This window comes from Malaclemys terrapin, chromosome 8 (genome assembly GCF_027887155.1).
Source record: "Malaclemys terrapin pileata isolate rMalTer1 chromosome 8, rMalTer1.hap1, whole genome shotgun sequence".
Classification (NCBI taxonomy): Eukaryota; Metazoa; Chordata; order Testudines; family Emydidae; genus Malaclemys; species Malaclemys terrapin.
The window spans coordinates 73,333,627-73,349,057 of NC_071512.1; positions in this window are offsets into that span (position 1 = coordinate 73,333,627).

Sequence of the window (15,431 nt, forward strand, 5' to 3'; positions counted from 1 at the left end):
CCACTGAGTCAGTAGCGGATGTATAGCCCCTGATCCAAGTCCTTTGTGGCATGGCTGAGGACACAGGCAAAGAACAAGTTGAACAGCACTGGAGCAAATACGCAGCCTCGCTTCACTCCATTTGAGATTTCAAACGCATCAGAAAAGTCATCACTGGCGAGCACTTGTGCTGTCATGTAGTCATGGAACAGACTGATGATTTGTATTAACCTTCTTGGGCAGCCCAGATTATGCAGAATTGCCCACAGACACTCTTCGTTGACCGCATCAAAAGCTTTGGTCAAATTGATTAAAAACTGCACGCAGGTCCATGTTCTGCTATAAACATTTTTCCTGGACCTGCCTTACGACCTAGATCATGTCCATAGTACTACAACTTGGTCTGAAACCACACTGCGCTTCTGGCAGATTCTCCTTAGATATGTTCACAATGAATCTGTTCAATAGAATGTGAGCTAGTGTTTTCCCTGCTGCACAGAGGACAGCAATGCCTCTGTAGTTTCCGCAGTCAGCTTTGCTGCCTTTGTTTTTGAACATTGATATAATAATAGCATCTTTGAAGTCTTGTGGCATTTCTTCTTCCTCCCAAATACTACTCAAGATTTTGTGAAACACCTTGATGGCCCTGGGGCCTGCTACTTTATACAGTTCTGCTGGAATACAATCCTTTCCAGAGGCTTTGCCAGAGTTCAGTTGTTTTATGGCTTTCACAACTTCCTCAACTGATAGAGGGAGGTCGGGATGTTCTTTGATGGGGTTCTCGGGTAAATGAGCAAGGCCATGCTGATCGACTGTGGATGGTCCATGAGTAGACTATTGAAGCGTTCGGCCCATCTCTGTATGATTCCCTCCTTGTCTTTGATGAGGGTTGTGCCATCTGCTGACTTCAAGGGAGCTGTGTGAATTGAAAGCAAAACATTTTGCTGACGTATGTCTGTTTTGATGTAATTTCATTTGGGGGGGGGGGAAATAAAGAAAAAATATTTTGATAAAATTGAAATGTTCAATTTCAGCATTTCTGGAATGAAATGGTTTGATTTTTTGTTTAGCTCAACCCAAGGCAATTTTTCCCCATAACTTTATTTGGGGATGGAAAAGAATTCAAAACTGTGGAAGTTCCTGTGAAACAGAAAATCCAATTACCATCCAGATCTATATACCATGCTTCCTCCAGAAGTCTGGGACATTAGCATTTACTGGTGGCCTCCCAAAGAGCCTCTTGGAGGCAGGCAGTAGCCACCAGGGCCGGCTCCAGGGTTTTGGCCGCCCCAAGCAGCCAAAAAAAAGCCGCGATCGCGATCTGCGGCGGCAATTCGGGGGGAGGTCCTTTGCTCCCAGCGGGAGTGAGGGACCGTCTGCCGAATTGCCACCGAATACCTGGACGTGCCGCCCCTCTCCGGAGAGGCTGCCCCAAGCACCTGCTTGCCAGGCTGGTGCCTGGAGCCGGCCCTGGTAGCCACCCAGAGGAAGATATTTAGCACAATAGACCTGTGGTCACTCCTACTATCAGCAAATGTCGGGTGGGGTGTGTGTGCTAAGTATGGAGTCTTTACATTTTGTCTCTGTAAGCAATATAGCCCTGAAATCATTTTTATGACTCAAAATAATTATTTGGCTGTTTTATAACATTAGTGTTAACTGATCAGAAATATGCAGAATATATACATATATATATATTACATCTCTTAAATAGTCTATAAGTCTATACTAGTAGAGAAAAGTCTGCTGAATAATTTTCCACCTTTAAGCGTTTCATAAAGACTTTAAGAAGAGGGTGGAATTATCACATGAGTGAAGACAGTGGAATAGCTATTGTATGTGATCACTGAAAGTATAGAAGAGATTACTGATAACAGGAAATCATTTTTGCATTATATCTGTGGCTACTTTAAAGTGAAACTCACCCCAGTGGGGTGAGTGCATAGGGCTTTTAACTGGGGATCAGTTCAAAGCCCTGTGCACCACTTAAAAACTGTGTTAAGTGGTGCAATGGAGCTTCTTTGGGCTCCCTGCACTGGAATGAATTTCAGGTAATGAAAACATCAAACACCATGTGTTTGGTTAGTTGGGCTGGGGTTTGTTTTTGTTTACAGAGGTACTAGCACTCCAAAGCTTTTGAGTTCATAATAGTGCAATTGCTGTAATAATATCCTTGCACTGAATCACAAACTCAAGGGCAGACTGCCAGATGCCAGATCTCTTTCAGAATGTGACCCTCTGGAATGAGATGGTAAAAGATCTGCTAGCTGCTCCTGGAGTAAAAGGAAGCCTGTTCATCCACAAGAAAACTCCATTTTAGCATTCTTGGGTGGCCATATTATCCTTCAAAGCTTTTGGCGTAGATGGAAATCTTCACAGAAAATGTTTCCCTGGAATGAGCTTTAAAACTGTGGTTATGAAACACTCTCGAAATTGCTTCCCTGTAAAGAAGTAATTCAAGTCCTCTGCAAATCCTGAGAGTGTGCTCTGGTCAAATCAATTTTGTCTCTTTTTCACAATAACATAGAGAAGGCCAAAATGTGCCTTTATATACCTGTGAAAAACCCCTGGACTTTTTGGGGGTTGTTTAGGTGTAATTAAGGATGCATTTCAGCCCACAGTGGTTTAGTAGAACTTACTGGATTACTCAAATGGCATTTCTTTCCAAAATGCAGGAGGAAGCAAATTTAAGGAGCTTGTATTTCAGACAAGCTCAGTAAAGAGTTTCAATTCATTTTCTACTCACATTTATAATTTTGATATTGACTATAGCTTTATGCGTCTCTTGCTAGAGTGATTAGGGGCCCGTCTCTATAGACATTTTATTTTTTTTATATCTGTATTAGTCTGCCAAAGTGAAATAGCAATTTTAGAACAAATGCTACATTGGCTGCTAGTCTAGGTTAACGTTTGCGTTAAAGTTATAGAGAAGGAATGAAAGACAATTATGTTTTCAAAAGCTTTGACTTCATCTCTGTCATTGTAGATAATGAACCTGTATGTTTGTTAAGAAGTTTTCTAAATGAAATTATCTTTTGTCAATGAGTAATTCTGCTTTTCAGTAAAATACAAAAGCTAATCTTAACCTGAAACTGTAGAAGATGTAAAATGTGTATGTGCAGGCAGTTTAGTGGGCTGTGCTTGAGCTTCATTTTTAAGTTTGTTTTCTCGTACTGAATGTATATATGCTCAGTCAGTATGAAATAATAATCTTAGCACCTTTCTCTGAGAATTTCCTAAATTTTGCATGTTTAAATTTTTACCTATAACATTCTTTGGCCCAGTCCACATTAGTTTTTCACCATGACTTTGTACCTGGTTAGAGACGTGGTCCCTTTAGCTAGTCACAAATAGTGTGGTTCACTTTTTGTCCATGCCAAATCTTATCTGCCATTACAGCTGTTTGTGTATCAAAACCTATCCTGCCTTCTGGGAAAATGTTGGCAGCTATCCTATAGTGCCTCAGCAGGGAATGGAGTGCCTGGAGGACATGCACATACTTTCACCAGCAGCTGGGGAAGTAATGCAATAGGAGGTGTCCTACTCCACAGAGAACTGTGGGGAAGGAGTATTGGCCAAATCGATTACACAAATATGGTCAAGATTCCTGTCTGCACTGCAAAGTATACAAAACCATAAACAGTTACAGGAAGAAAACAGCAAAATACTGATCATACAAGGCCTCTGACTGAAACAAAATGTGATTACCTAACCACAGTTCCTAACCAAATTTTAATCCTGTTGTGTGTGAACACTTACAAGTAACTAGTCTTGTGGACTTCAATAAAATTAAGCTTGTGCATTAATATTTGGAGCATCAGCCCCTTGGTTAAAATTTTAATATAGATAGGACCTTTTGCAGTTGTACATGAAAAGGAAAATGATGTAGGAACTTTAACTAAAAGCTACATCCTGTTTAGTCTGTGGGTTAGGAACACCACTGAGCACTAGTGTTCTACTGCCCCTGTTCAGTTCTGATGGACAAGATGAGATGACCTTGGAAATTCATTCAATATGACTGTTCCCATTTTTCACATCCTGCCTCTCCATTGGAACTATGGAGCAATAATTTAGTTATTGGACAGATACAAACCCCATTGAGTATTTCCACCGCAGCTTCACAGTCTGATGGAGAGGATTACTTCCTCTGTTTCTCATGAGCATGAGGTCACTGCCCAGTGCAGTTACTGAGGCTGGGTGCTGATCTGAAGATTTGGTCCTAGTATCCCATTAATGAATGAGTGAATGAGTGAAAAATGGAAGCAGACTTGCAGTTTTCTTTACTTACATATTCACAGATCACTTGCCAAGATATTTGGACCCAGAACTTAAAGATTTCCAACCAGTAGGCCAATATTCCAGCAACTAAATTCTCACACATTGAAGGGCAAGAATCTGTTCTCATTACGACCAGAATAAATCAGTTGTAACTCCATTGACTTGATGTGTGAGAGCTGAATTTGGCACTAAAATATTTTCCTCACACTTTCTCCATTTTGTACATTTAAAAGCTCTAAGTCCTATCTTGGAAATGACATCTTGTGAAATTCATCTGCTAGTATTTGCATGGCAATCTATATAATACAAAAATAGCATTGACGTTAGCTTTTCTCAAAAAGCTGTGGTGTCTTCTTAGTGTCTTATTAGTATTGTGTCTGGCCAGAACACAAGAATTCTGTTCTTCAAAAAAGTCAAGCTTTTGACATTCCATATCAGAACGAAAACTTAGACCTTCCAAAATTGTTTGTATTCATTACGCCGGAGAGAGACACACTGATTCTATAGCTGGGTGGTTAGGGCACTCTCCTGGGAGTAGAAGACAGTTTCAAGCCCTGATCGAATGTGGTTATTCTAGGCTGGAGTGCTCTTGCATCAAAACCAATATATTTCTGTAAAAGGATTTGATTTTGATGAATCAGTATTTTCTGACAAAAATATTTGTCGAAAAATTTCCAACCACTTCTACTGGTCTATTATTGGTACCGCCCATATAGCATTAATGTAAACAGCTACAGCTGGAGATTCAATAGTGATGTCAAAATATTCTTGCTGAAAGCTACAGTAAGGAATAACAAAATCTATCTTAAGTTACAATACCTGATGCGCTACATCTTTGAAGCACTTTTGCTGTTAACAAATAATACATTATTTTAGTCCAGACCTAGTAGCTTGATAATACAGAACACAGGCTACAATATGAAACAGAGACTCTGGAACATCTTTCTTCATTTAGACTTGATTCTTCTTTCATTGATTTCAGTAGGCTTTGGATCAGTCCCTATGTCCTGTTGCTAGTTTTCTGTTCAATTTCTTAGTAATAATTATTTTTGGTAACATTTCTCTCTTAAGAGATCTGGCATGAAGGGCTCTTTGTGGATATTTTAATGATCATAATTTTTTTTAAAGTGTGATTTATGGGGCAAAGGAAAGAATAGCTAAATTATTTCACAGATGTGTGAATACTTCAAGAATAAGAATTTTTGACATGTTAAAAATCTTTACTATTATTTTTAAAAATTAATTTTCATGGCCAGCGCAGAAGATTTTTCCAGGTGCAGATTGTGCACCCAAGTATTTTATGTTAGAATTAAACCCCAGGTTCTTAAACCTCTTAACAAATAATTACACTTCCTCCCACTATGCATTTGCCATTCAGATTTCTCAGGGCCCGGGTAGTGTAGCAATAGATATCTAGCAGACCCCAGTTTGTCTGCAGCACAGGGATTCTAAAGATAAATGCTCTCACAGAGAAAGAAAAATGTTTCTCTTTTCATCTTCTCCACTATTCCTGCCTCACCTCCCCAAGCATCTTCAGGGGAGCTGAAGTAAAGCTGCTGTGAAAATGATCTGTTCCCATTTCTATTCTCCATTTAATGACATAATTTGTATGGCCATCTGAGTACCTCACTTGTGAATGTCTGCAGTACCTACAAGGAGCCAGACTAGCTGAAATTCAGAGCTAGGAATCTCCAGCAGTCATTACACAATAGGATTATAATAAGAGGCTGCAGCAGCCCTCTCTTCCCTTTCTCATAGTTGTTATCTACTTGTGTACAAGCCTATTTGAAGCTGGCACAAAGGCTCTGGCTAAAGAAGAAGTTTAGTAACTGATAAGAGAAGTTTAATTTTTCATCTATGGATTACAAAATTAATTGTGGTATATTAAACACTGTCTTACAGCTGAAAGAACGGCCAGACTCATTGATAAAAGCAATACTGGAGAAACTGGATTAAATTTAGTGGAAATGAAGTGGGGGAAAGAAAAAAGACAATAGTCTGTTGGCATGAGCACAGTTCAATGCAATGATGCCACTGAGGATTGGAAAGATGTAAACCTCTGTTGTTACAGCCTTCAATATTTATTTAGGTCAGCATTTGTCCTTTAATGGATCAAAGGTATGATAACATCTTTCCACCAAATTGCATAGAAAAGATGATTTGCCAGATTTTAGAGGCAGATGAATAATTATTTATCCTCTTATGAAGGCTTCTGCATGTAGTATTTGTCAAGTATTTCTTTCTCCTTGTGCTCTGTCACATTATATATGTGTGTGGTATCCTTGAATGCGTGTAGGGGGGTTGTTATATCTTTTTATCTGCAATAACTGTCACAATTAGGGATGCGGAATTAAAAAGCTCTTCGAGCCTGAACTGAAGATCTAGTGTTGGCCAAAATGCTCCTTGCTTACAAGCAGATGATTCTATTTTCAGGCAATCCTGAAAGCAAGAGTTTTTGCAAATGGGAGAAAGGAGCCCTCATTTTCCTTGCTTCCAGGGAAATCCTAGGAGAATTGCTAGCTTTTCCTTCGTACTGGGGGGATCACTCACTTATGTTGTGAGATGCCCCATTTTCAGGATTTCTAAAAATCTTGGCTAAAGAACTCATCTGATTTGCTCATTTTATTTCATATTGGGGAATGAAGATGGTCTGGGCCTAGTGTGATCAACCTTAGAGAGACCCAAGAGGATACGATGGTTATGTCTGCAGGACATTGATATGGATTGGTCAGTAGGATGCTACTGCTGAGATACTGAGAGGAATCCAGAAGTGGTGGTAGCCACAGCCAGTTTCAGAGTTGCCATATCTTGGGAGCAGAGCAAATTGGAGCTCTGTCAGCACAGCAAGTCAGGCCTAGCTGAGTGACTTCAACCAGAGCTAACCTGCTGTCTTAAGCCTAGTGTAAGAGAGTTTTTCCGTTGGAGTAGGTGGGAATGAATGATCTAGTTCCTTTTTAAAATGCCTGGCTATATATTAGCCTCTATGATAAGTTGTAGACACATGAATCAAAGCCATATTGTTATTTATCTACTGAGCAATCACTAGCTTCTTCCTTCTGCAAATCACAAACACACAAGAAGACTGGCCCCTGCCCTGAGTATTTTACAATCTAAAGTAGATAAAAACAAAATAAAAGGGAAGGCATGAAAATACAAGCAGGGCCTATTGAGGGGTTTTGTGGGAAATGAGGGAAGAGGGCAAAAGGACTTGTTGGGGTTCTGCCATGTTTGATACAGTATAAGCTTCTGAAAAACAGCTACACTCTGGCTGTTGATCTACAGAACTCAAGCATACTGGGTTTCAGCTTTGCTAAATGGGTTTAGAGGAAAGTGAGCAGAATAGAGGGAAGTTTGTGTAGTCGTTAGATCAGGAAGCCATGAGGCATACTCCCTTATGGTCTGCCAATCACCTTGGTGTATAAGAACCAAACATCAGTTACAAAGAGAGCATAAAAACTCCCAAAAGTTATGTTTTTTTCCTTCCTTCAGTTTCCAAGGTGAGTGATTGTTATTGGTTTATTTTAGTAATGGGGGTCTATCACTGATGGCTTAGACAAATCAATTTATCTCTCTTTGCTCAAGTTTCCACAGCCACAAAATAGGTAAAATAATATTTACCTCCATCCAAGTGGTGTTGTGAGGCTTAATTCATGTTCATAAAGCACTTTCTGATTCTTGGATGAAACCAAAAGTAACAAATCTCAGCATTTTACAGAGCCCAGCTCCCTGGATCCCACATATACAGATGATATTTTCAAATAACAAGTCAAGAACTTAATTGTAACAACTTTCTAGTAAGGCATCTGGAGCAGATGCTGCTGACAAATACTTAGATAAAAAGATATGAAAAATGAGCACAGATTGAATTATTCTAACTGAGAAGGAGAAGAGAGTGAGAGAAAAAGGACAAAAATTGAAGTGAGAGGAGTAGTAGAAAAAGCAGGAAGAAGATTTACGGCAGCATCTGCAGGAAAGAGGTTGTTAAAGAAAATTAGATTAGCCAGAAAAGAGTATAGGTTCTAATAAGGTTATAAAAAGAGAAACAATAGGTCATATGATCAGGGCCGGCTCTGGGTTTTTTGCCGCCCCAAGCAAAAAAAAAAAAGGGGGGGGGGTGGACAGAACGGCAAAGCGAAAAAAGAAAAAACCTACAGCGCGGCCGGAGCCAGGGTGCAGGGGGACTCCCTGTGATGCAGATGTGCCCTGGCTAGTGGGGGGGGGGGGGAGGAGGAAGCGGGGGGAGAGAGAGAAGGGAGGCGGCTAGGGCTTCAGCGGGGCTCTGTGCCACTCCGGTCGGCGGGGAGGGAAGGATGTGGGCTGCCCTGCCGGGCTTGCTACAGACCTAGCACCAGCTGGGGCAGATGGAGCACGCAGCCCGCTCCCAGCAGGGTGCTCCCTTCCTCCGCACTGCTGCCCCCTACAGGGCGGCCGAATCAGCAAACAAAAAAAAAAAAAGAAGAAAAAAAAAAAGCAGCTTTGCCGCCCTAGGATTGGGCGGAGTGCTGCCCCGTAGAATCTGCCACCCCAAGCACCAGCTTGCTCGGCTGGTGCCTGGAGCCGGCCCTGCATATGATAAAGTGGTATGTATACATAAGAGAGATCAAGTGTCATGCTTTAGCCACCAAGCAGGTGAGAGTGAGAAGAATGCTCAAGAGTATGGGAGAAATCATCACTGTCACTCTGACACTTCAAAGTTCAGGAGGTTGGTTTGACAGTTGGCAACTCAGCTGTGAAATGGGTACAACTCATTATCGGCAAGATTGTCACTCATACTCTGTCTATGCAGGGGATTAAGAGGGCATGAGTTGCTATCATAATATCCTACATGAGCTAATCACATTGTTGATCAGTATGAAAATGAGTGCAAGAGCAGCTGCAGATCCTCCACCAGGAGCTGGGGAATGGGGAAGCATGGGCAAAGAATGGTGGAGTCTTGACTTCACCTATTTACCAGCTGAGCTGGTGTGGAGTGGGAAACAATCTGTGCTAGGTATAGGGCTGGCAGATTACTTTTCCCCAGAGCAAGGAGTAAATTGTGATTCCCGGCTGAGTCCAAATATTCCAAAGGTTAATGTAAGTGATTATGCATCTGCTTTCCAGCTCCAAACAGTATCAGCTATTCATTACTGAGTCTCTGTTTGTAGAAAACAAACGCAGGCAATCTGAATTAAGACAATAATGGCACAATTCAATATCTATTAAGTGCTGTCTTGGAAATTTCAAAGAAAAAACAACTTTGGCTAGGGCAAAGGGGTTGTATAACTGTATTGTTTCCTTGCTTCTGTGTAGTAAGTCATGAAGAAATAATAGTGTGGATAGAATGGAAGAATCCAACAACTTTGAAAGAGGGCACTGATAGGCCTTGGATACAGAAAACAGGGTTTGTTTCGGTGAACTCCATGCAAGGAACATACCTCTAGGAGGATGTTCAGGTAGAGAATGTGAAGCACAGCGAATCAGAAAACAGGTAGGAACTGCAAACGTTTCAATTTTAGTTTTTAATCCATTTTTGGGCCAGTTGGAATGCACGGTATATTGTACAACTATTATTATTTATTTGTATTGTATCGTGCCTACAGGCCCCAATCAGACCAGAGCTCCATTGTGCTAGGCAATTTACAAACACTGTTTAAAGGGAGATCCTGTCCTAAAAAGCTTGTAATCAAAGTTCTAGAAAGTTATTTGCGGGCATAAGGGTTTGCAGAATCAATGCCTAAATTAAGACAAAATGCACCGAACAGGTGCAACAAACAAACAGTGGGAATGAGACAGGCAGAGAGATGGTAACAGTGATAGATTTAGATGGTTACTTAGTATTGCAGTACACAGTTAGCAGAATTTTTTTCTTCAAATATAAATAAAAAGCAAATTGAAGATATCAAATAATTCCTGCTGTCTATCTGAACATAGCCTACTTAAATTGGGCCTTTCTTAGCATGAAACAAAGATGTTTTGATTCCTGCAGTAGTTTAGCATAAATTTAATTATGCCAGTTCCAGCAAGATGACTGTTCTGTACCCATTGGCCCACCATAAAAATCTCTGATCCAGTTCACTGATTTATGCTCATAACAGAGGAGAAAATAGAAAAACAGTAGGAGATTCATCTGCTTCACTCCTGATCACTGCATAGCAAGCAGCCTCTTCCACTGGAACTGTCAAAATTGTTTGGAAGTTTTTTTAAAAAACTTTTAGAAATATTTCTATGCATTATATGTACATGTATGTTGTACTCTTTTGATATATCATGTTTTGATTGCTTGTATGGACATATATTGTTGGCAGAAGCAGCACCAAGACACAATTGCTTATCCAGTCAGTGAAGCAGAACTTATATTATCTGCAACAGCACTATCCACTTCCAGTAATTTTACATAGATCAGTCTTTTTTTAAAATATACCAAATGAACATTGGAGAATTGATGTTTAGTTAAGTTAGGTTAGTTTAGTTCAGATCGGGAATCAGAGCCTTAAGCACCCGCTTGGTGACACTAGTTGTTAGGGAGTTTGAGAGCAAGGAACAACTGGATACCTTTTCAATGTCCAATGTTGTCAATAAAGAATTTTGTTCATTACAACTGAGTCCTGCATCTTTATGCCACAAGAGGCCTTACATATCTTTTCAAATTGATACAGATGCTGATGTTAAAAGAAGTACTGTATGTTGCAATCTTTCTATCTTAGATTCTTATATTGGCATCCATCACTTAAGTTTGTTCCACACACTTCCCAAGAGCTCAAAAACAACTGCCGTGATCTGTCTCTCATTTAACATTTTCTACCCTCATCTCCCCCAAATCTTATTGGTAGCTAGGACCAATTCCATGAAGACGTTTAAAAATCAGGACAGTGACCTTGAACTGGATTGTATATTCAATGGAGAGCCAGTGCAGAGAACAGTGGTTTGTGTTGATGTGTTCCCAGTGACCTGTCTTGCTGAGCATGTGGGCTGTCATGTTCTAAACAAACTGGAGGTTTTATAGGGTATTTAACTTCATAATAGATATTGAGAATTGCAATAGTCAAGCTGAGACCCTAGGCACCCCTGTGTTCATACCCTGCACATTACTGCAAATGATATTTGTACAAAAGATGTCTTGTTGAGGTATCATTTGAAAAAACTAATACTTCACTGATCAGTGATATCATTGTGAAATGTATGTGACAATGCAGTGCGTGGAATTATGGATACTCACTGTTGTTATGCCTTCAAGTCTGTGACTAGAAGATGTTTAAACCAGCTACATCAGGGGGAGTTGATAAACAGGTTTTCTCTGGACAAAGGAAAGAGTCCAACACCTCAAATCAGGTGCAGACAAATTTAATAGGCTATTGATTTGTATCAAAGATTGCAGGAAAAACACATTTACTTTCTAAAATTGCAGCAGGAAGTATCACATAGGAGCACACCAGGGGACACATTAATCAAAACAGAGTCAACCACCAGGAAGAGACAGCAAACTGAACCTCAGGGAATCAATTTGGCTCTGTAAACAGAGGCAGACTTTGAGATCTAACAACACACGGAAAGACTAAATAATCTTTTACCCGAGAAGATACAGAAAAGTGTCTTGGATTCTGTGGGGATCCTGCCTAAGAGATAGCCAGCTATTACTGCTGGAAAAGGAAGATTGGTGAGGAAACTACCTTGAAAAAAGACTGTGGCTGTTAAGTTAGGACTTAGCCCACAAAAGTGTATTTTCAGTTTCGTTTGTAAACCTTTGTATCTTTATTCCTTCCACTTGGTATCACTTAACCCATGTCCTTTTGTTAATAAATGTGTTTTTATTTTTACTATAAACCAACTCAGTGCAGTGTTAGAAAGGTGTATTTACCCCAATTAATAAGCTGTAACAGTGACTCTTTAAAACAGAAGCAAACTTAATATCTGCTGTAAATGCACAATGATAAGTGCTGTGCATGGTAGAGACACATCTCAGAGGAGGTTGGGGTCTGGAGTTTGCTCACTGTTACTGGCTAGGCAAGGTTGAGATTGGTAGACTCCCAATGAATTTGCTGGTAAGGAAGACAGACTGGTGTGGCAGGGACCTGACACAGTCTAATCTCCATCAACTCTCACTCTTGCTGAGGCAGAGAGGTAACACCATGGCTCACAGCTCTGGGTATCCCCAGAAATGCATTATAGAAGCTTAGATGTTAAAAAAGAATGGAGTGCTGTGGCTAAATCTGAGCATACCTATGGCAGCTTTATATGGTAGCAGAAGGGTTAATTCACTCTCTGGGAAATTAATTTCATATAAAGCAACGATCACCACTGGTAATTGGATGTTGCTGATTGAATGCTCAAGGAGAAATTGTGTAAAAAACAAATTATAGCCTTTTTCTTTGAAAGACAGTTACATATACAGTGATTTTTGAATTAGTTGCATATTTTAAAAGCATATATGTAGGTCAGTTTATTTTACCTCTTGGATAAAAAAGCATGGATTGAAGGTTGTTGATTTATTCTATATATGATGGATCTGAGAGATTCAGATCCAAAGATATCTACTTGCAGAAACTGTACTGTATTTTGACACCAGAAATATGTAAACACTAAATACCTGAACTTCTGAATTATTAGCTTAATGTAATTGTACCTCCTAAAGTGGGAAGACGGAAGGTCCTTCCAATAATGCAGTAGACAATTACTGCAGTTTATATAAAGTGATAAGGTCAGCTCATGCTTCTAAATGTAAAACAGCATTAATGTGTAACCTGCTGGCATTCTATTCCATTAAGCAACATCAAGTGAAATCTATGCAGAGTGAATTTAAATTAAACCTCTCATTTTGGTTTCACTGAAGAGAACAAAACTGAATAATTTTCTAACACACTGTCCCCTCTGCATTTAAAATTCCTCCAGAAATTAGTAAAACTCAGTGAAGCTTAAACCTTGATTAGATGGCTGGTAACATTTTTACATGTTTTCCTATTTAGGAATTATAGTGAATGTCATGTACATAACCTAAATACTTCCATTAGAAATTATTCATATAACAGATATATTCCTATTTGTAAATGATTATATCACTAATTATATTTGAAGTCATAAAATCCTTTCAGGAAGCAAGAATCTGGTAAATTCACAATTCAGTATGTCTATCCCAAGCTTTCTTTTCAATGTAAATACTCCAAACTTTCTTTAGAATTTAGGGCTATATAGTGCCATCAATTTTTAAGCTGAATTCCCCATCGACTTTATTGTGGAATTCTGCCTAAAGGGACACTTTCAACTTGAAAATAACATTTCCATCTGAAAATTTTGCTATTTGTGTTTCAAGAAGCCTTTAAGGCACTGACTCTTCAATGACTTATGGATGTGCTTTAACTTTATTTGTGTGAGTAGTTTATTGATTTCAGTGGCAGTAATCACATGTGGAAAGTGAAGCAAGTTCATAAGTAAGATTGTTAAAAATGAAAAGGCTTAGAAACCCCGTCCTCCCAATTTTTCAGGTTGTTTACTGTGTTCATTTTACAGCATTTTGAATATAATCAGTTCCACTGTTTGTTGACAGTCAATTGCACTTCCTGCCTCATGCACTATCATAATGACATCACTCTCATGCACTTCTCTGGGGGGAACTTGTGGGCACATTTTGCTCCAGGTCCTACAAGAGGGCATTTACCAGTAGCAGCAGCAGCAAAGCAGAAAACTGTAGTGATAACAGGCAGTATGCAGGCACATGTAAGTAAAGGGAGGTCTGAGAAGGTGGAGTGTGCATAAACATTTTGGTGATACTCGTAGATCTGCCCCTCCTGAATCTTAGCATGGGAGGAGATAATCATTATAAAATGTTTTAAAAGAATATTTAAAAAAATCAGGGCATGCTACATAAAGGATATGCTCACACAGTACATTGAAATATTTCCCCAAATCCCAAATTTATGTTTACTTTGATGTGAACACTGGACTGTACATACAATAGGCCATTGAGTATCCCAGGAATACATCTGGCCCAATATAATTTGTTTACTCTTTCATGTAAAATACTAGGGAGTGATCCACCTTCCACTGAAGTCAATGTGACTATTTCCATTGTTTGTTTGTTTCAATGGGAGGCAGATTGGATTAATAAAGTGTCTTAGGTAAGTCACAAGAGATGAGTGATTATGTGAGGCACAGATGAGATTTGTGAGTCAAACTATGTGTGTGTGTGTGTGTGTGTGTGTGTGTGAGAGAGAGATATTTGTGAGTCAAATTGTGTGTGTGTGTGTGTGTGTGTGTGTGTGTGTGTGTGTGTGTGAAAGAGAGAGAGAGAGACAGAGATAATGGAACAACTCTTTTCCACCTCAGTCTTGTTCCTGACTACTGCAAAGTAATGCTTATAAATTCTTTATTAATTAAGACCCCATGTATATTTTACTGGTGATCAAAAAGATAAGTGCTTTCCCATATCCATTTTAGCATGCAAGTTCACTCTTGCTTTACATCAGGTTCATACCAGTAAGAGTCTCCAAAAATTATCATTCTATCCTCCTGTATTTGTCTACAAATGCACCAAGACTTGCAAATAAAATACCTATCTCCTTGAATTCATATGTGACTTTCAGGCATTCCCTCCCTGTTAGTGCAGAAGAGTGATTAAAAATGGAAAAGATGCTTTATAAATGGCTAAGCAGACAACTTAGTTACCATAGAAACAGAAAGTACAGTGGTGGGAATCAATTGGTAACCAGAGAACTTTGGCTCAGGAGATAAAAGCATAAAAAATGAAAACAAGAAACTTTCTACTTCACTGGTGGTGGTGGGACCCTAGAAATATAGGCCACTCAGCACCCTTCTGTATATACCTGAAGAATGGGGCCAGTATTTGCCTATATAGGCTTAGAGGACAAGCTAGATGTAAAAGGGACATGTTGTCTCTGCTGAAATTTCCCCCTTCTTTTCCCTGTAATTCTCCTCCCCCACCCCCGACTTGTGCTGAACCCTGGCAATACATAAGTTTAGGGTTTGCGGGAATCCCAGACTCTTCTGTGGAGGATAAAACAAGTCCCACCTAGTTTTTTGAGGGGAAAAATAAAAAAAAAGCAATCCTGTAAACACAGTCTTCACAATCCCACTGCTTTTGTGTGGGGCATTTCCTGATTGGGGAAGCATGCCGCCATTTTTAATCCTTTCCTCCTCTGATAAGAAAGTGACACCATGTATTTCCCAATCCATAGGTAATGCTG